Genomic DNA, 23,175 nt, shown 5'->3' with positions numbered 1-23,175 from the left:
TCTTGAATCCTGTAATTCTGTGAATAATAGTACTTATTTTATTTATGTGACACTACTGTCAGGAAGATTAAATCAGATTTTTATATATATGCATTTTATAAAAATCTGATTTTTCTATTCATAAACATTAATATAATATGTATCGTATATAAACATACATATATTCATAAATGTGTATATATTTATATATACATATATAATACATATTTGCATATATACATATGCATATATGTATAAACATACATGCATACATGTATATGTGTGTATATATATCTCTCTATATATTCACACACAAATTTTGTTGTTCTGTCATTTTTGTCATCTTCAACTCTTTGTGACCCCATTTATTTTTTTCTTTTTGGCAAAGATACTATAATGGTTTGCCATTTTCTTTTCTAGCTCATTTTACAGATGAGGAAACTGAGGTAAACAGGATTAAATGCGCTGGGTCTCACAGCTAGTAAGAATCTGAAACTAGATTTGAATTCAGGAAGATGAATTTTCCTGATTCTGGGCTCAGTGCTATATCTACAGTGTCATGTACCTGTTATTTTTGTAGATGTTTTGTGATTTGCAGATGTTATTTTTTTTTGCAATTTTTGCAGATCTTAAAAATTTATATAAATGTAAGTTATTATGTTTTGAATATGTCCTTAGGGGAGTCATGTGCTGGACTATGCTACAAGCAGAGGTCTTGATCATAAAAAAACAATGCAGGGCTTGAGTATGAAACTGTCAGAAGATCAGAGAAAACTGTGTTCTTGACATCTTCTGTGCACTTTTCTATACCTATATGCAGCATAGATATTTCTGCTCATATCAGAAGTCAAAAATGGTAATAAGCATATGAATTTCAGATCTGCAGGACAGAACTAATGATGAAAGGGGCAAAGTAGGGGGTGTATATTGTATAAAAATAAGAAGTTGTACAAGAAATGCTTTGTAAGCTTTAGAGGGCTACCTATTATTATCTATTAATTATTAAATTTTAAATTATTAAAATAATAATAAACTTCTTTTTATTTCACTAATGAATAACAATAACAGAAGAACAATGAAGTGCTCTAGTAATGTTATATGAAATGGGAATATATACTTCTAGGGAAATCCAGAAACTGGAACAGAGCAGAGGATGAGAGGAGAAACATGATGGAGAAGTTTTGGGTAAAAAATAAAAAGGAAAAAGAAATATAAATGATTTTGGGTTGCTGTTGTTCAATGGTTTCATTCATGTCCTATTTTTTGAGCCAGTTTGGGATTTTCTTGGCAAAGATAATGGAGTAGTTTATCATTTCCTTCTCCAGCTCATTTTACAGAAAGGAGACCGAGGCAAACAAGATTAAATCATAAGTCTTGTTATCAGGTGATCAAAGTGACATCCCAAATTGTGGCCCTCTATGTTGCTTCTTGGATATGATTGAACCCTTATCAGAAATATCCGATGCAAAAAATTTTCTCAATTGATTACTTCCTAGTTGCATTGATTTTGTCTCCACAAGTTTTCCATTTCATATGATTGAAATGAATTCTGTTATCTTTTATTATCACTTCTATTCCTAATTAACTATATTTTCATTTTCCCTTTTCTCTTTACTTCTCTACACAGGCAACAACTTTGTTAAATGCTTTGTTGAAATCTTGAGATAGTGTACATACATGTTGTTTCTGTGAATTTCAAATATAGTACTTCAATGTCTCCAGAACTGGTAATACATAGATGTAATTATATGTAACTCCTCTGTAATTTAATGGATAGTCTTCAAGAGTTTCAGTGGCTGAAAATTCACAATCTTATGACTTCCCTGAGGGAAAGGCTGTAAAGAGATTTACATGGTTATGGAAAGCTCTGTGATGAGCTCATATTTGAAAGGGCCAGGATCAAATGATGCAAGGGCATTTACAGTAGAAGAAAAAGAGTTGCAGTAGGTGTGAGTCAGTTAACTTTGAAAAAAAAAAAACAAACAAAAAAAAAAAAAACAAGGGGAATAGGAGGTGGAGATGATGCAACCTTGCAGGAGAGCTCTAGAATGCAAGATATTATTTGCCTCTCTGGAGTCCATGTTGTGGGAGTAGTTTCAGATGGGGAATTAATACATACAAAAATATGGGAATGGATATATGTTGGTGTCCCTGCCTCAGATCTTTTTCCACCAATTCTCCAATCTCCAATTCATTCATTCTGCAATCTCCAATTAATTCATTCTCCAAACAATTGTCAAATTGAGCTTTCTAAACTACAGATTTTATCCCCTTCAATAGATCCTAGTCTAGTGATTCTCTATTGCCCCAGGACAAAACAAAACTCCCTATTTGACATTAGAAATTCTTCTTAACCTGACCTCTTCCTAACTTTCCTGTCTTGTCACCCTTATTTCTCTTTACTTGCTCTGTAGCCCAGTGACACTAACTTCCTATATTCCTCCTATAAATCACTCCATCCTCTCTATAATTCACTCCATTTTCATTGGCTGATCCCTATATCTCAAATGCTCTCCCTTCCTTGTGTTTTTCTTCTGGCTTCTCTAGATTCCTTCAAGTTCCAGCTAAAGTCTCACTTTTTATGAGAATTATATTATGAGATCTTGAGAGCAGGGACTGATTATTTTTCTTGGAATCCCCAAGAGCTCAGTGCCTGAAACATAGTAATAATTTTAAATGTTTATTGACTCTATGTTTGTATGTTTATGTGTGTGTGTGTGTGTGTGTGTGTGTGTTCACAAATCTTAGTTCTATATAAATTACCTTTTACCAGGACAACAAAGAACATAAAAAGGCTAATGAGAGTTATTCGCTTGATAAGTAGAAAAATCAAATATCTTGGTTTCCAAAAGGATAAGAATGTAAGTTCTGCAAATTGCAAAAAGAATGTAGATTCTTCAAGCAGGTGAGTTTGAAGGAAATTTCAGAAAAAAATTTTCTTTAGAAAGGATTATCAAAGAGATGGTTGTGGAAACCTAAGAAAGAGCAGTAATAATCACTCTGAGTCAGCATGGATTTTTTAAGAACAAGTCATGCTCGTTTCCTGTTTTGACAGGGATGCAAGACTATCAGATTAGGAGATATTAGATACAGTATATCTGGATCTCAATGAAGCATTTGATAAGCATTGCAATGGCATCTTTGTGACACAATACAGAAATGTGTTCTTCCAGATGATAGATTTGGAACTGATTGAATGACTAGATTGATATTTCCCTGATGCCATTTGAAAGATCTCCCTTTTTATTTACCCCCATTCCATTTAACTTTTTTATCCATTATTTCTATGAAAAAATCCATAAAAGAATAGGTGGCAAACTTAACAAAATTGTAGGTGATAGGAAAGTGGGATTTGGAGGAATAGTTAATGAACTGATTTGCATAAATGAGATTCAGAAAGTTTTTGACAGGCTAAAATGATGGGTTAAATATAATAAGATGAAAATTAATAAAAATACATTACATTTAGGTTCAAAAATAAAAATGTGGAAGGATAAGTAGAGAACATGTTATAAGAGCAGTTTATATAAAAAAAGAATTAAGGATTTTGTAGGATTGCAAATTTGTTATGAATTAATATTTCGACTAAGCCAAGAGTGAATCAATCTTGGACAGCATTAAGAAAAGTATAGTATCTAAATAATCTTTCTGTTGTACTAGACCCTGGTCAGACCACATCTGGACTATTCCATTCAATTTTGCATGCCACATTTTAAAGAAAGATATTGACAAAAAAGAAATGTGTTTAAAAGTGAGTGACTAGTTTGGTAAAATAACATGAAATTATAATGTCTGAAGAACTGTTGAAAGACAGGAGGAATTTTTCTTTAGAAGAAAAAGGACATGGGATATCTTCTCCATGTTTAAATATTTGAAGGGCTATCAGGTAGATGAGTGATTAGATTTGCTTCACTTAACTCCACAGAGAAGTAGGATTAGATTTCTGCTCAACAAGAATCACTTTTTAACAATCCAGAAATGAAATGAGCTGCCTAAGAATCATGTGATACTAATAGCCATCAGGTGGAGGCTTGATGACCATGAGTCAGGTATATAGTAGAGAGTTTCTTTCCTTCTTTTTTCTTTTGGTCATTTTGTTTCATTTTCCATTTTTAAAAGCTTTTTATCTTACCAAATACATGCAAAGATAGTTTTCAACATTCACCTTTGCAAAACCTTGTGTTCCAACTTTTTCTCCTTCTCTTCCCTCATCCCCTCCCAAGTAATCCAATATAGGTTAAACATGTGCAATTCTTCTAAACATATTTCCATATTTGTTATGCTGCCAAAGAAAAATCAGATAAAAGGGTAAAAAAAAAAGTACAACAACAACAAAAAATATGAAAATACTATGCTTTGATTCATATTCAGTCTCTATAGTGAGAGATTCTTTTTAAAGGTATAAATTGGGCTAAATGACTTCTGAGTTTACTGTAACCCAGAAGTTCTGTGATTCTAGATTATTCCTGGGCATATTCAAGTGGTACATATAAAGTATGTTTTATATATAATGTATAAAGTATATATATCATATATAGTCTATATTACATAAAGTATACTTTCATATGGCAGAGCTATAGAAGTTAAAGAATTTAAAATTTCTTCTACCTCTTCTAGCCACACAGAAAAACAACAGTCTTTTTTTAAAAAATAAGTTTTATTGATGCCTTTCATTTCTACATTATAGTTACTTTGGGAAATATTCTCCATCCCCGTTCTCTTCAGATTATAGCTTAAAGTTTCCCATTCAACAAAGAAAATCATCTAAGTACAAATATCTAATATGGTGATTTTATTTGACACTGTATACAACATTGTGCCTCTATAATTCAATCCATCTTTCATTCCCTCCCAGAAAGAGGAAGATATATTACATTATCTGTTCTAGGTTTTCTTTTCTTTTTTTTCTTGCATCCCCAGCCTTTAGCATAGTTCCCGCATTTAAGAATAGGAGATAAATATGAGGAATGTTTCTTTCAGATTGCTTGCAATATTATCTCCTTGACTTGGAAGGGCTGGAATTTGGCTATAATATTTCTGGGAGTTTTAATTTTGTTATCACTTTTAGGAGGTGATTGATGGATTCTTTCAATTTCTATTTTATCTCATAGTTCTGGAATATCAAGTTGGTTTTTCCTTGATAGTTTCTTTCTTTCTTTTTTTAATAGTATGTTTTTCCACTCACATTTAAAGATAATTTTTAACATTCATTAAAAAAAATTGAGCTCCAAAGTTTTTTTTTCCTTTCCTTCTTTCCCTCCCCCTTTCCTAAAAAAAGTAAAAATATTAAATAGGTTATACATGTGTTATCATGTAAAACATATTTTCATGTTAATCATGTTGTGAAAGAAGAAAAAGTCAAAAGAAAAAAAGAGGAAAGTGAAAATAGTATGCTTTGATTTGCATTCAGATTTTATCAAGTCTTTCTTTAGATGTGAATAGCATTTTACATAATGAGTTCTTTGTAATTATCTTGGATCATAATATTGTTGAAAAGACTAAACTATTCATAGTTGATCCTTTCACAATGTTGCCATTACTGTATATAAAGTTCTCTTGGTTCCACTCAGTTCAGTTCATCATCATGATGATGTTCCAAGACAGTTCCAATTCATGTAATTATTACTAGATTTTTCTGAAATCTGCCAGATCAACATTTCTTAAAGCACAATAGTATTCCAATCCATTCACATATCACAATTTGTCCAGCCATTCCTCAATGGATGAGTATCCCCTCAGTTTCTAATTCTTTGCCACCATAAAGAGAGTTGATATAAATATTTTCTTACATATGTGATACAGAACTAGTAGAGGTATTACTGGATCAAAGGTATGCATGGTTTGCTCTTCAAATTGCCCTCTCTTATTTTTAAAAATCTCTTTGGGATAAAAACCCAGTATTTCTGAGTCAAATATTATATATGTTTTTATAATTCTCTAGACATAGTTCCAGAATGGTTGAATCAGTTCATAATTCCACTGACAATGGTTGAATCAATTCATATTCATCAATAGTGAATTAATGTTTAAATTTTTTCCACATTTCTCCAAGATTTATCATTTAATTCTTCTGTTATATTAAAAATTTGACAGATGAGTTGGTACCTCAGAGTTATTTTAATTTGCATTTCTCTAACTTAATAATTTCTCAAAAAATAATGTCTAGGTTACATTTTTTCCATCACAGTTTTCAGGTAGTCCAATAATTTTAAAATTATCCTTGATTTATTTTCCATTTGTTTTTCCAATGAGATATTTCACATTTTATTCTATTTTAAATTTTGTTTTATGTCTCATAGAGTCATTAGCTTCCATTTTTCCAATTCTAATTTTAAAGAAATCATTTTTTAAATGAACTTTTATACCTCATTTTCCATTTGACCAATTCTACATTTTAAGGAGTTTATTTTCTAGTGAATTTTTGTGAATCTTTTTCTGTGTGTGTGGTCAATTTTGTTTTTTAGACTTCTTTTCTTCCATTGATTTTTGTACCTCTTACCATTTGGTCTATTTGGCTTTTAAAAATTTTCTTCAATATTCTTTCTGCTTCCTTTCCCAGGTTGTTGACTCTTTCTCCCAGATGATTTTTTTTATAGGGTGAGAAAAAATTTTATATCAAACTAAGTATGTATGATATTCCTTCTTTGAGCCAAATCTGATGGCATTAAGATTCAAACAATGTTCATGACTGTATTAGGCCTTTTGTGCCTCTTCCTGTGATGCAATTTATCCCATTTTACCTTCTTCTTCTTCTTCTTCCAGTACAATTATTTTTTTCACACCCAGTTTCTTTTTTATATTTTCACATCAAAGTGACACCCTCTAAATATACCTCTGATGAAGATACAGTTCTCAAGAGTTACAAGTATCATCTTCCCATATAGGGATATAATAATTTTAACTTTAAAAATTTGTTTTTTCTTCCTTGCTTACATTTTTATGCTTTTCTTGAGTCATATTTGAAGATCAACTTTTCTGTTCAACTCTACTCTTTTTCTTTAGAAATGATGGAAAATCCCTTATTTCGTTGAATGGCCATCTTTTCCCCGAGATATAGAGCTTAATTTTGCAGGATGGTTGATTCTTGATTGTAGACCAAACTCCTTTGCATATCTAGAATGTCATATTCCAGACCCTTCCATCTTTTAATGTAGAAGCTGCAGAGTCCTGGGTAATTCTGAATGTGGTTCCTCGATATTTGAATTATTTCTTTTTAGCTGCTTGCAGTATTTTCTCATTGGTCTGATAATTCTGAAATTTAACTACAATATTCCTTGGAGTTTTCATTTTGCGGTCTCAGTTCAAGAGGTAATTGGTGGATTCTTTCTTTCTTTTTCTTTTTTTGCTGAGGCAGTTGGGGTTAAGTGACTTACTCAGGGTCACACAGGAAGTGTTAAGTGTCTGAGGCCAGATTTGAACTCAGGTCCATCCTGACTTCAGGGCTGGTGCTCTATTCACTGTCCCACCAACCTCTCCCAGTGGGTGGATTCTTTCAATGACCATTTTACCTTCTGGTTCTAAAGACATCAGGGCAGTTTTGCTTAATGATTTAAAGATGTTGTTAGGCTCTTTTTTTTTTTTTTTTTCTTTTGATCATGGCTTTCAGATTATCCAATAATTCTTAGATTGTCTCTCCTAGATCTATTTTCTAGGTCAGTTTTTTCCCAGTAAGGTATTTTGCATTTTCTTCTCTTTTTTTCATTTTAAAAAATTTTTTATTTCACTAATTCCTGATGTCTTATTAAATCATTTGCTTATATTAGTCCAATTCTAATTTTTGCAAATGATTTTCTTCAGCCAGCTTTTTTTACTTCCTTTTGTATTTGGCCAGTTGTACTTTTAAAAATGTTGTTTTGTTCAGTGGATTTTTTTTTCCATTTCACCAGTTCTATTCTTTAAGGAGTTGTTTTCTTTTTCCCATTTTACAAAATTTATTTTTAAGAAGTTGTTTTCTTATATTTTTTCATTTTGTCAAATTTGTTTTTTTATTAGGAGTTGCTTTCTTCAGTCAATTGCTGTACTTCCTTTTCTAAACTGTTGGCTTTCCCCAAAAAACTTTCATAATTCTCCTGCATAGCTCTCATTTCTTTTCCTTATTTTTTTATATGTCTCTTTAAAGATTCTTTTTAAGTTCTTCCAAGATAGCTTTTGGTGCTAATTCATATTCACCTTTGAAACTTCATCTGTAAGGCATTTTGCCATTGTTGTCCTCTTCTGGGTTTGTATTCTATTCTTCCCTGTCTCTTTAGTAGCTCTCTATGGTCAGAGCTTTTTTTTTTTTTGCTCATTTTAAAAAGTTGAGCTCTGCTCCTAGGGCATAGGGGAGATTGTCCCAAACTTTTTTTTCAGGGAGACAGGGACCTTTCACTGAATGTGCTGTGGCTGGTGGTGCGTCAGGATTTTCCACTGCAGCTGGGTGAGCCTGGAGAAATCTCACTTGTTATGCTGTTACCCTGGAGTTCCGAGGCTCACAATTTTTCTTTTGTGGTTGACCGGGGAGTTATCTCACAGTTGATTTACTGGCCTTCTGAACCAAAACCTAATATCTAACACTGCAGTACTTTGACTGAAAGCCTTTTTGCTAGATTCCCCTTGCTAGGCTTCCCTGAGCTGGGTCTGTGCTAGGCCATATTTCCCTTGCCCAATAAGTCCTACCAAAAAATCTTAAGTTGGAAAATTATCACACTCTGAATGTGTGGGTTCTGTCACTCCAAAATTCATTCAGTCTTGATCTAGCACTAATTCTAAGGGAAACTGGGAGAGTTCAAGTGATATCCTGTTTACTCTCCAGCATCTTGGCCCTGCTGATCTTTCCACCCCCCACTATTTCTTTGCATCACTCATTTCTTGTCCCAATCTTTCTTCTATCTTTCTCATTTGATTTTTAAAATTATTTTTAAGCTATTCCATGAGTTCTTTTTGAGGCTGAGACCAATTCACATTTTTCTTTGAAGCTTTGGATATAGCAATATTGACTATGTGATCTTCTTCTGAGTTTGTTTTGATCTTCCTTGTCATCAGAATAACTTTCTATTGGCAGGATTTAAAAAAAAAATTATTATTATTATCCTGTTGTTTGCTAAATTTCCAACCTATTTCGTGATTTTTATTTTTATGTTAAAGTTGGGTTCTGCTTTGGGGTTGGAGGGGCACCATGCCAAGGTTCAGATTTTTTGTGCATTTCTTTTCAGAGCTAGTTCTGGAGTTATATATACATATATCCACCTTCTAAATTGTCTTGGGCTGGGAAATTGTTTCACCCCATCCTTTTGTGGGTTTTGTCGCTCTATGATTTGCTGTGAATCATTATTTAAAGGTATTTGGATAGGAATTTGGGAAAGTTCGAGAGGGTTCTTGCCTTTTCTTCTCCAATTTGGTTCTGGCTTGGCAATTTAAAGTTTTAGAGGATTATCCAGAAACCAAGAGATTAAATGGCTTGCCAGGATGGTACAGCCAGTATGTGTCAAGAGCAGGATTTGAACCTAAGTCTTCCTGGTTCTCAGACCACTTCTCTACTTGCTATACCAGACTGCCTAGAACATACTAGACACTTAATAAATGTATGATGATTGATTGGTTATTCTCTGGGACCATTTCAAGTTCTTTATTCATTCAATGTTTGACTTTATTTTAATGATCTTTTATTTACAATATATCTGTAGTAATTAAGTATATGTTTCTTTTGGTTATTATTCCCTCTGAAGCAGTTCATGCACTTTCCCCCATGTTTCTGTTTGGTTGTGTTGACATGCCAGTGCTGCCCTAGAATCCATCAGAACTGATGTGGCAGGACTGGTGAATATAGGACTGTTTTGAAGAGAATTCAGGAAGAAAGATGCTAGAAAAAGTAAATAAACAGGTTTACAATTCATTTGGCATCTTGTTTTGCTGTGCTGATAAAAATGTACTAAATAATGACTAGTAATAACTAGTAATAACTCTTAACCATTACCCATCTCCTCTAACTCTAAGAAACACTACTTCTCTAACTTTTGAAGTATCTCTCTTCTTTCTCAACATTAAAGAGGAGGGAATCTAATTAGATAGTCATGTTTTACTCCTGTAGTCATAACTATTTGGAGCTGGAATATATCTATATCTATATAGCTATATCTATATGTGTAATAAACTGTACCCACCTACTTTTTTGTTTTCCTCTCTGTTATCATGCTATCTTCTTCCCATTATCTACAAGAAAATGAGTGGCCATTAACCGCTATGTAATTAATGTTATCATTGTGGATAAAATTGATGAAAATGGGTTAGTCCTGGAAAAGTAGGAGATGCATCTATCCCCAAACCAAGATATTTATGAGGAGGTGGCAAATTAATGATTCCCCTCTCCTCTCCTCCCATATCCTCCTCTTCCCTTTTTTTTTTTTATCTCTTCTTCCCTCTTTTCCTTTCCTCCTTTCTCTTCTCTACCTCTCCTCTCTCCTCCCTTCCTCTCTTTTCCTCCTCTCTTACCCCTTCTCTCCTCTTCTCTTCTCCCCTCTTCTCTCCTGTTCCTCTCCTCTCCTCTCTTGTCCTTTCCTTCTGCTGCCCCCCTCCTCTCTTCCTTCCTTTCTTTCTCATCTCCCTTCTCTTCCCCTTCCCTTCTCCTCTTCTCTGCTCTCCTCTTTTTTCTTCTTCATCTTCTCACTTTTTTCTCCTTTTTTCTCCCTCTCCTCTCCTCTCTCTTCCTGCCTCTCCCTGTCTCTGTACCTCTATCTTTCTTTCCCCTTTTCTCTTCCTCCTCTATCCTCCCAATTCATGAATTTATAAACCTTAGTCACTGGATGATTGTATTCATTAGCCATCTGGAAGTTGATTTATAGGAGAGAGTAAAAACAGAGACATTAATAACCTGAAGTGAATTTTAAAATCCTCTGGACTAGATAAATCCCTTGGGGTAGATGGAAGTCTTCACAGAAAGAAATGGGTAATGAGTGGTAGCCTTTCAAGTGAATCACATGACTATTCTTTTGTATTCCTTTATTAGTGTATATATACATATTTTCTCCCTTATACCTACATCTACTCTTTCAGCAGCTTACCAGTGGGTGAGGTTATTTACTGAGTGAGATTCCCCTCAGCACCCACACCCATCATTGGTATTTACATTACAAGTGAAGGCCACCTCCCAAGGAATTTCATTACCCTCCCAAGAGGAGAAAGATCTTAAAGCTCTTTACACATTGGGGGCACCTTAAATCTCTTTTTTAAAAGATGTATTCCTTAATCATAACAGCAAGGCAGCTATTTGCCACAGTGACTTAAATGTTGGATCTGGAATTAGGAAGACCAAAATTCAGATATTGGGTCAGATATTTACTAGCCCTTATTCAATGAACTTTACATCTCTAAGTCTGTTTTCTCATTAGTAAAGTGAAGATAATAATTGTGCCTACTTCACAAGGTTGTCATGATGATCAAATGAGATCCCATGTAAAACACAATTCTATGCTTATAAATACTAGTTATTGTTATATTCCCAATTTCATTCCCAATTCATATGACATGATATTCTATCACATTTATGAAATACAGTCTTTTCTATCATTCCCCAATGGAATGTACACATTTTTTTGATCCCATTTTTAGCTCCCATAAAGAGTGGTAAATAGCGGCTGTTTTGAAAACAGATCACACCAGAAAATAGATTCATTCTTTCTCTATAGCATATGTCTATGCTTTTCCTGGATTTTCTTCTGATGGAACCTATTTCTCAGTTTAAAATCTGAGCATGCAAATCACTGTTTTGTAACACACTTAGCATATAATTAGTCTGCAAGTTATTTATTTTTTTCCTCAATAATATTTTATTTTTCTAATTACATGTAAAAATAATTTTCAGCATTCATTTTGGTAAGATTTTGAGTTCCAAATTTTTTCTCCCTCTCTCCCTCCCTTATTTCACTCATGACAGAAATCAATCTGATATAGGTTACACTGTTGTGCCACAGTTCCCTTTTATTGTCCTGCTTCAGTCCCTGAATAGTTTGATCTCAGTTCCTAATTGTTCTGCTCAATCCTGCAACACCATGCCTCCCTCCTAATCATCATGATTCAGATAAGGAGAAAGACCTTTTATCTTAGACATCATGACCCCAGCCCTTCCCTACTTATCAGAATGTCTGCTACCTCCCCCAACCCCGTCAGAACTGGATTGATAGTCAGTTCCCACTCTCAAGGCTTTGACTTCACACCTGCCTCAGTCTACCCCCTAGTACCTTAGAGTCTTATGTATATATATATACTTCATGGGAAGCACACATTAGTGGCTGGATGCTTTGGATATCAGCCCTGAAGGCAACATGCCCCCAGCACAATCTCTCCCTTTCCAATAAAAGATTAAAAACTCCCTAATCTCGATCTTGCCTCAGTTTCTCTGGCATTACATTTTGGAGGCTTTCCAGTAAGATATGAGAGCAGGATTAGAGATCAGAGACCTTTGGGTCTCCGCCTTGCGCCTTGGGGCAGCTGGGGATCTGGGTTCTTGGTTTGGAGAGCTGGGCCCCTGGATTTTTTTCCAGAGTCTCCAGGAAAGAGCAGTTTTCAGCTACAACCAGGTCCAATGGTGCACACTCCATTTTGGCCATAGGAGAGAGTAAGTCTGGATGTCTTAGGACATAATCTGATCTGTTTATCTATCTGTGGTAGCATCTGTATTCTCAGAATAATAAAAGCCAACGGGCATTAAATTCTGAGAAGGTTATCATTCCAGGATGCTGGATGATCCCCTCTGGTTTGGGTGTCTGATCTTATTCTGAACACCTTTTTGGGCACTCTCTGGTTCTATTTGTTCCATTTGAAAATGTTTCTATTATGGACAATATGCAATTCTTGGACTTACAGTTAATGCTATTTGGGAATTTTAAAGTTCCACCCTCTGACAGTTAGTGGGACAATTAACTGGAATAAAACTGGGTTAATGCTATTTTATCCTGTATGTGCTCAAGGTTGAGTTTTAACTGCTCATGTTATATTGGAGTTATGTCCCTGCATTTTTTCCTCCTGTAACTGATTTCTATGATCAGAACAATGGTCAATAGAAACTATTAAAGCAATTCAATTATGTCATACCTGCTGTTTCCAATCTGGTTATATGTAACCATTATATCCTAAATACTTGGGCATATAATTAAAATTCCCAAATAGCATTAACTATAAGTCCAAGAAATGTCACCTCCAATAACAAATCCTATTAACCAAAGTTTCAGATAAATCCTAAACAGGTATTTATCATGACCTTATATTGATAACAGTAAGAAATTTGTCCCAGTAAGTTCAAGTCTTTCCTATCCAAATAGATATGTTGAACATCTATACAAATCATTTTACTTTAAAAATACCCGATACATAGAAAAAATTTCAAATTGCATATTGTCCATAACAGAAACATTTTCAAAAGGACAAAGGAAAAAAAAAAACAAAACTATTTTCAGAGGCCCTTTAAATAACCTCAGAATGACCCAATACAATGAATTAAAACTTATATAGAATATCCAAATATCACATAAAAGAATCTGAGAGAGTCTTATAAATGTTAAACTTTTAGAAATTGCCCTACCCTAGAAGCTGGAAAATGAATGGATACCCATCAATTGGAGAATAGCTGAGTAAATTGTGGTATATGAATGTTATGGAATATTATTGTTCTGTAAGGAATGACCAGCAGGATGAATACAAAGAGGACTGGAGAGACTTACATGAACTGATGCTAAGTGAAATGAGCAGAACCAGGAGATCATTATATACCTCAACAATGATACTGTTTGAGGATATATTCTGATGGAAGTGGATCTCTTCGAAAAAGAGAGTTAATTCAGATCAAAGATGGACAGAAGCAGCTCCACCCAAAGAAAGAACACTGGGAAATGAATATAAACTGCTTGCATTTTTGTTTTTCTTCCTGGGTTATTTCTACCTTCTGAATCCAATTCTCCCTGTGCAACAAGAAAACTGTTCAGTTCTGAACACGTATATTGTATCCAGGATATACTGTAACCTATTCAACATGTAAAGGACTGCTTGCCATCTAGGGGAGGGGGTGGAGGGAGGGAGGGGAAAAATCGGAACAGAAGTGAATGCAAGGGATAATGCTGTAAAAAAAAAATTACCCTGGCATGGGTTCTATCAATAAAAAGTTATTTAAAAAAAATAGAAATTGCTCTACCAAATTATAGATCACATTTATAGCCATATTCCTTAACCAAGGCAATTATGTATCTAAAGAAACAAATATTCAGCCAATTAATTTAACATCAGGCCTATTTCTTAAAATCATTTGCCAAAGCCAAGCCACTAAAGAAAGTGACTGGAACACACTTAATGGAGGTAGGGGGAAGAGAGAGAAGGGAGGATTCCACATGGCCACCCTTCTATATCAAACTTAATTGGGGGAAGGGGATTTCACGTGGCCTCTCTTCCGCCCTTCCCCTATTCCACATGGCCTTTCTCCTAACTCCTGACCCCTACTCAACATTTTTCCATCTTTCCATTAAAAACTTTCCTCTTTCTTTTCCTACTTAACTCTTCTCTTTCGCTCAGCTACATGCCTTAAACAATCTCCAACAACCTTTCTAACTAGATGTTCCATTGCTAAAGTAGCAGAGAGCAGTAGGGGGGAGAAGGGAGTTTAATCTTCACCTTTGAAGACAAAAGATCCTTTCCTGTTTCTCTCTCCCCTACCTCTTCTTTTTTCCTTCCAAATACCTTCCCAAAACTTTCTTTCTAAAATCAGCCAAATTTCTTAATTATTGTTCTTAAAACTTAACAGAGCTCTTAAATGAACAAACAGACAAGTCACACAGAACACAAATCACACAGATATGGACTGCACAGTTACAACATTAAACAAAGCATTTAACACAGAGAACCAGAGAGTGCCCAAAAAGGAGCTCAGAATAAGATGAGACACCCAAACCAGAGGGGATCAGCCAGCATCCTGGAATTTAATTCCTTCTCAGAATTTAATGCCCATTGGCATTTTATTATTCTGAGAATCCAGATGCTAGCACAGACAGACAGATAAACAGATCAGATTATGTCTGATAGATTATTCTATGATCAGAACAGAGGTCAATAGAAACTATTAAAGCATTTCAATTATGTCATACCTGCTGTTTCCAATCTGGTTATATACCCATAATGAGAGGATGATTAGCACAATGGTCTGTGAGACCTAATTGCTGTTTTTTTATTGGGACTATAGCTGACAGCTGTTTGCCTGTCCTGTGAGATAAGCATCTCTTCACATAGGAAGCTGCTGGCCAATCTATTTTGGCCTCCCCATATCTTGTAGCAGTCCTTGTGGACCAGTCTTTCTATCTCAAACTGTTCTAACCTTTATTTGTTAGATTTGTGTTTTTTTCTAGGTTTTGGTCAAATTAAAGCCATATCTGGGACTTAGATCAGCTTTGATTGTCAGCATGCCATCCTCCTCCCTGGATTGAGCATCTCCACTCATCCTCAGCCTGAAGCAGTTTTTGAATAAGAGACCATTGCCCCTGCTCCTAGTGTACTTTGTTATGTTTGTAGGATTTTTAGAAAACCTTACTGTACTAGTCTCATGTATAGTAATTTTGATTCACTCTTGGGATTTATATGTAGGATGGTTATTTGATAATTCCTTTCCATGAGAAAAAAAGGGAGGAAGAGATAGGAAATTAGGGAAATCGGTGGATTTTTTTCAATACCTGAAAGAATAGGAACCCCTCATTCCTAAAGCCTTCTAGCAGTCTTTTTTTCATTTTTAACTATGCTTTAACTTTGAAACCCCTTATTTTGTTGGAATTGCCCTGGCAGACTCAGTTTTTGGGCCTATTTTTAAGGAAATCTTCAAAATATAGGCACCTTGTGACTGGAAATCTCTCTGATCTATTTCTCCAGATCTGTAAATCCCAGTTCATTAATTAGTATTTCAGCATTCTCAAAGGACATTGCAATTTGGTATCAAGCCTCTAAAAGTTTGGATTTTGCCTGCCTTGATGGTCTAATTGTGCATTCTCTGATAACTCTGCTCAGAAATCTGGATCCTTTATGTTTCCCAGTAGCAGCTCCTCTTCTTCTGAGTGGGGACAGGTGGAGCTACTTCAGGCCCCACTTTTTCCCCCCTTTGAGTCCCTGACAGATTTGGGGTGCTCCTCTTAGGATGGGCAGCAGGACTGTCTTGAGCCCTGCTGCTCTATAAGCAGAGGCTGAGTCAAGTGCACAAATGACTGTAGACCATCTAACTCACAGTGAACTTTCCATCTCAAACTGGATTCTCTGGCTGAGATGCTCCAGAACTGCAGAGGACCTGACATGCTAGCAACAGGGAGCCTTTTTGTCCTTGCCATAAGTCCTTGCATTTTTCTAGTTTTATTTTGGTTTATTTGCTTCAAATAGGATTGGTCAAAATTATGGTGCTAAAACCTTCCAAGTATCTAGAGGAAGGTAATTCAATGATTTGAAAGTTCAGAAGAGGGGGTGTAAAATGTTGTGCCACACTTCCCTTTTAGTGTCCTGACTCAGTGTCCCTAAATTGCCCTGCCTCGGTTTCCCTGAATTGTTTGGCCTCGATTCCTAGTTTGTTCTACTCAATTCTGCAACATCACCTCTCCCTCCTAATCATCATGATCCAGATAAGGAGAAAAACCTTCTATCTTAGACATCAGAACCCCAGCCTTTCCCTACTTATCAGAATGTCCAGTGCCTCCCCTCATCCTGTCATTGTTCTTCTTGATCCCAAATTATCAGAATGTCCTGTGTCTCTTTCCCCCCAGACATCACCCCCCATCAGAACTGGATTGATAGTCCATTCGTGCTCTCAGTGTTCTGACTCTGCCCCTGCCTTGGTTTACTCCCTGGTAGCTTGGAGCCACATGTATATATTCTTCATAGGAAGCACATATTAGTGGCTGGGTGCTTTGAACATCAGCCCTGGGGGCAACATGCCCCCAGCACAATCTCTCCCTTTCCAATAAAAGATTAAAAACTCCCTAATCTCTATTTTGTCTCAGGTTTTTCCACATTACAATACATGTACAATAAAGTATATTTCCATAGCAGTTATGTTGTGAAAGAAAAATCAGAACAAAAGGAAAAAATGAGAAAAGAAATGAGAAAAAAGAAAAAAATATACTTCAATTCACATTTGGTCTCCATAGTTCTTTCTCTGTCTGCAGATAGCATTTTTTATCCCAAGTTTATTGGAATTGTCTTGGATCACTGTGGTGCTGAGAAGAGCTAAATCTATCATAGTTGATTATACAGTGTTATTGTATACAGTGTTCTCTTGGTTCTGCTAACTTTACTTAAGTAAAGATCACAAACAGATGATATCTGATAATATCAGTTCACATAAGCCTTATCAGGCTTTTCTGAAATCAGCTTGATCATCATTTTTTATTGAACGATAATATTCTTTTACTTTCATAAACCACTACTTATTCAGCCATTCCCCAATTAAAGGGCATCTACTCATTTTTCACTTTTTTGGTACCACAAAAAGAACTGCTATAAACATTTTTGCACATGTGGGTCCTTTTCCTTCTTTTATGATCTCTTTGGGATACAGATCCAGTAGAGCCACTGCTGGATCAAAGAATATTCACAGTTTTATAACACTTTGAGAATAGTTACAAATTGCTTATCATAATGGATAAAACAGTTCTCAACTCCACCACCAATGCATTAGTTTCCTAGTTTTCCTACATCCTCTTCAACATTTATCATTATCTTGTCCGGTCATTTTAGCCAATCTGAGGTGGTACCTCAGTTATTTTAATTTTTCATTTCTCTAATCAATAGTGAATTGGAACATTTTTTATATGACTATAGCGTAGTTTTAATTTTTTCATCTGAAAACTGCCTGTCATGAACTTTAAAAAAATATTTTGATAACTATATTTCAATAACTTTCCTTTGTAATCTTGTAATCTTAAAACATTCAGGTAGACAAGGTATTGTCTATAGGCTTCAGTAGAAAAACTAAGGGAGTCCAGGGCATAAATAAGATACAGAATTCCTGAAGCTTCAAGTTTAGGGTCTTCTTGCCCTAGAGAGGAGTAACTTAACAGAATCATTGGAGTTTACTGTGGGTAAGTATCCTCGATCTCCATCTGGCACACCTGGGGCTACAGCGCCTTTCTGGTTTGTGCCTTTGTGCCTTCTAGAAATAGGTACTTGGCAAATGTTTTGGATGACTCAGGCATATGTAGGGCAAAATATGGCTTCATGTATCCCTGAGAAAGAGGAAGGAAGAAGGTAATGTTTTCCTTGTAGATGTGGCTCAAGGCACTGCTGTTTCTATCAATTGTAGCACACTTCCTTAGGGCATAGGGAGACCCTATACTAAACAAAATGAGGAGACACCAAGGGTGTCACTATATAAGGAAGCAGGATACAGTAAACTTAATTCAAGCTCAGGAAAAGCAGAATAGATGAAAAAGGTGACCCTCTAGCTGCAAAAAAAAAAAAAAAAAAAAAAAAAAAAAAAGTTTGTGATTTATTTAGAAATGAAGTTCTCTCTCTTAAGAATTATTAAAACAGGGGTTTTTGCCCCAGGGCTCTATGAACTTGCTTGGGTTTTTTTTTTTTTTAACTTTTTGGGAATAATTGTGTATCAATATGATTGGTTTCCCTTATAACTCCATATATTTTTGTTTTATACATTTGAAATTATTATTCTGAGAAGGCATCACCAAAAATGTCTATGCCACAAAAAAGGGTTAAAACATTTTGTATTAAAACATCATCCTTTCAGCAATACATTTCTTTTTATTTTATTTTATTTTATTTTTTTAAAATAATTTTTTATTGATAGAATGCATGCCAGGGTAATTTTTTACAGCATTATCCCTTGCATTCATTTCTGTTCTGATTTTTCCCCTCCCTTCCTCCACCGCTTCCCCCAGATGGCAAGAGTCCTTTACATGTTGAATGGGTTGCAGTATATCCTAGATACAATATATGTGTGCAGAACTGAACAGTTTTCTTGTCAGCAATACATTTCTTAAGGAAAGAGGTCCATGTGTATTAAAAAAAGGGAGAATCTTATTTTTTGGTCCTTAATTTGTTTCTTCCTTTTTAAAATTTAAATGATAGTCTTATTCTGGGGCTAAAGAAAAAAAGAACACTTTTTTTTCTCTTATGGGTAAAAATTAATAATCTTACAACTGACTTTTCTGTACTAGTTCCATGGTTCCTAAATTTGAAACAAAAGTTTTCTGTTTCACAACTTAAGAGTGGAGCTTTTGTTCTCTTTAAGAACCAGAAGTCTGATTGGATTAAATCTTTATTGAAATGATTGCCTGGGGAAGCTGGAATACCTCTCCTCAAAACAGGTTTCACAATATTAAACAACATTCATGGAAGGAGAAGGCACACACCCCGAACTCACCCACACTGTACATGTCCCTGCAAACTCATTTGTGTTTATTTAGCAAAGTTTCTCAAAAGAATTCAGCCTCTGCATTAAGGTTAATGAATTAGTCATCCTCATTACTGGCCAGAGCATTTCACTGTGCAAGATCTTATGAGTAACATACAGTAGTATGTAAAACATCCAGTAAGTATAACAAAATGTGGCCATTTAATGCACATTGTAGGATATGACTCAGGTTTGGCGATTCCCCATATTCACTAGGCCTTTCCCCAATTACACTATGTTAAACAAACAAAATCCAGAAAAAACACAGAAACTGTATTTTAAGAGCTCTGTTTTTACTTCTAAACAACATAATGAAACAGCACCTTCTAACAAGGACTTAATAACTTTATTAGTTTAAAATGAATATCACAGGATCATAGGTCTAAAGCTGGAAAGGACCTTTGGGGTCATTTTACAGATGAGGAAAATGGAGGATCAGAGAGATTTTTAAAAATTGCCTAAGTGAACTCAGGTGGCAAAAGTGACATTAAATTAGGGGCTCCTAGATCCCAAATCCACTGTCAGAGCACATTTTTCTTTCTACTATACTTCTCTCTCCCCAGTCTCTCTCCCTCTCCCTACCTCTCTCTCTAATCATCATTTACTCTTTCTGTCCCTTTTCATGAGAAAATAACTTCAATAATCATAATCACAACCATCACCACCATTACCCTAACAAAACAACAACAAACTAGTACAACAATAAATATTCCTTCTTCCCATTCATCCTCTTTTTTCCCCCTTCCTCTTTCTCCTTCTTCCAACTCCAAAATACCTGGGATTGTAACAAGGGTGAATTTAATTTTAATTCAATGGTTGGCAATTAAATCAGTAATAAAATACTAATCTCCTCACCAATTAATCATCACTCACAGACATTCTTTCTTTTAGATCATTAATAATGAAAAATAATGTTGTACAAATTTAAAAATGTATAAGCTCTTTGAGGGACTGACTGCCTTTGCTTTTATATTTGTATCTCAAGGATTTAGCTTAGTGCTTGGCACATAGGAGGCCAGTATGGTATGGTAACTTTTATTATTCTTTATGAGAACAATTAGTTAGTTATATGTTGTATTCCTCTAGAAGAATGTAAGATACCTGAAGAGGCTCTCTTTTGTATATTTTGTTTCCTTGTGCCTAGAACAGTGTTTGGCACAAAACGAGCTAAATAAATCCTCACTGATTGAGTAATGGGTGACTAGAAGGATGTGACCTCAATAGAAATAGGAAAGTTTGGAAAAGGAATTTTAGGGAGGGAATAATAAATTTCCTTTATGCAAACATAAATGTTGTGTTTGCAATCTATGGAGTGTCCATTTGGACATGTCCAGCTGGTTTCTAGCTGGTAATGTAGGACTGCATTATCCTGGGCAAGTCACTTGATGTCTAATCACCTGTTTTTTTCAACTGTAAAACAAGGATAATAATAGCTTCTACTTTTCAAAGTTGTTGAAAAGGTCAAATGATATATTTGCAAGGAGCTTAGCACAGTGCCTAGAATATAATGGGTGCTTAATAAATGTGTGCTTCCTCTTAAGCCAGTGGTAGTTGATGAAATTACCAAAATAGGGGACATATAGAAAGATCCATGATTTAATTTTTGAGGATATGCCCAACTATGGGGTAGGACATAGGTGTTCCTCTTTAGAATGTGTTGAAAGGGACCATGGAAATTTTCCAATTCAATTTCCAACCTGATGCAGGCTCTCTGCCTACAAAAATCTATCTGACCACTTTTCCGGTACCTCCAGTTATGAAGAACTCAATATCTTTTTCCCTCTCAATAGTATTTTATTTTTCCAATTATATGTAAAGATAGTTTTCAACATTCTTTTTGTAAAATTTTGTGTCCCAAATCTTTTTCTCCCTCCTTTCCTTACCTCTATCTTCCCTAAGACATCAAGCAATCTGATATAGGTTATACATTTCCATATTTGTCATGTTGTGAAAGAAAAATCAGAACAAAAGATAAAAATCACAACAAAGAAAAGCAAAACCAAACAAAAGGTAAAAATAGTATGCGTTGATCTGCCTTCAATCTCTGTAATTTTCCCTCTTGATGTGGATGGCATTTTTTTATCCCAAGTCTATTGGAATTATTTGGGATGCCACTTTTACTACCCAAGTAACAAATAACAATCTCTTTGATCTTCCATTTTCCTCATTGCTGAGAACTAAGGCTCTCATAGTTGACAATCCCATAATCTTGCTGTTTTATCTTAAAAGACAGGACATTCCTTTTTATTTTTTAATAAAATTCTTTCTATGGATTCCATAGAATCTACAGATTCTATGGAATATGCCACCTGTCTCCTTCAATCTCCATCCATTTGTCTTCATTCTGTCCTCTGTAGCTGCCCAAAGGTTATTAGCCTTTGCCTCCTAAATCTGCGCTTCTCCTGGTTCAACATAATAACTGCCTTTGAATATTCCCCATATGACTTTTTTTTTTCAGATATCTCAACATTCTTGTCATCATTCTCTGTCTTTTCTTCAATTGGCTAATTTCCCTCTTAAATTGTACATAATTCTTCAAGCAAAATCTGAAGTTATTGGTTCTTTCACTCTGAAAATATTGGAAGGGCAGGAAGGGACTTCAAAAATTAGGGACTTTCAGCTACAGAGGCTAAAACAACTTAATAGACCCAATGACACCCTGATTTAGAACTGGAAGGGATTTTAGAGACCATAAAGTTCAAATGCTTACTTTTGTTGATAAGGAAACTGAGGCATGGAGCATTTTAGTGACTTACTGAGGGTGACAAAACTATTGTCTAAGGTAAGATCTAAACCTAGTCTTCAAGTACAATTCCCTATATACTCTATTAGCCATTAGAGAATCTGATAGATAGGAACTGGTCTCCTAGAAGTGATTCTCACAGCAGTGACATCACAGAACCATTTAGATATTATCAGTAAGACCCGGTCCAATACTTAGCACAATGTTTTGAAGAACCATGAAGAATTGTTGTCATCATTTCAGTCATGTCCAACTTTTTGTGATCCCATTTGGGAGTGATTTGCCATTTCCTTCTCCAGCAAATTTTAGACTAAAAGGAAACTGAGGCAAACAGGGTTAAATGACTTGCCCAGAGTCATGTGGCTAGTGTTTGAAACTAGATTTTAATTCAGGAACATGACTCACCCACTTAGCTGTGCATGATAGATCATAATCTTCCACAAAATATTCCTCCAGAATATTCTGTCAAAAACAGAATAGTAGACTGGAAGGATCACTTCTTTTACCCAGGATGGCAGCATTTATGAGCCAAGAAATAAGGCTAAATTATCTTTCATATGCAATTATTATTCACTCCCCCCTCCCTGCTACTAATTTTTTAAAGAGGACTACTTTTTTTTTTTTTTTTTAAAGAATGCAAGTTTGGGAATAAATATCCATCTTCTTTTCCTTCTCTAATGATTGGGACAAATTAGCTCAGCTTAGGGAAATCCTTTTCTATTATTTGGCTGGAAATGCCCAGAAAATGCTGGAAAAGACTTAAACTGCCTGTCTATTTGCTGTACTCAGATTTATCTACAGCATGTATGCTTATAGAATTCCCATTCTGTGGGAAAGGAAATTATCATTTTCAAAGAACTTTTTGCTGTCCCTTATCATTCCTCTGCTTTTCTGTCCTTCTGATACATGGTCTTCACTCTCTCAGGCTCTAACTCTCTGCAACTTTTGTCCATCCACACTCTCTCCAATTTTCAGAATGAGGTCCTCTCAGTGCCAGATAGCATGCTGGTGCTAGACTCTGGGGAAATGAAAAGCGGATTGCTGACAAGTTTTCCAT

Source organism: Antechinus flavipes, chromosome 1, assembly GCF_016432865.1.
Source record: "Antechinus flavipes isolate AdamAnt ecotype Samford, QLD, Australia chromosome 1, AdamAnt_v2, whole genome shotgun sequence".
Taxonomy (NCBI): Eukaryota; Metazoa; Chordata; class Mammalia; order Dasyuromorphia; family Dasyuridae; genus Antechinus; species Antechinus flavipes.
The sequence above is the reverse complement of the archived record's forward strand: the minus strand, read 5'-3'. Positions refer to the sequence as shown.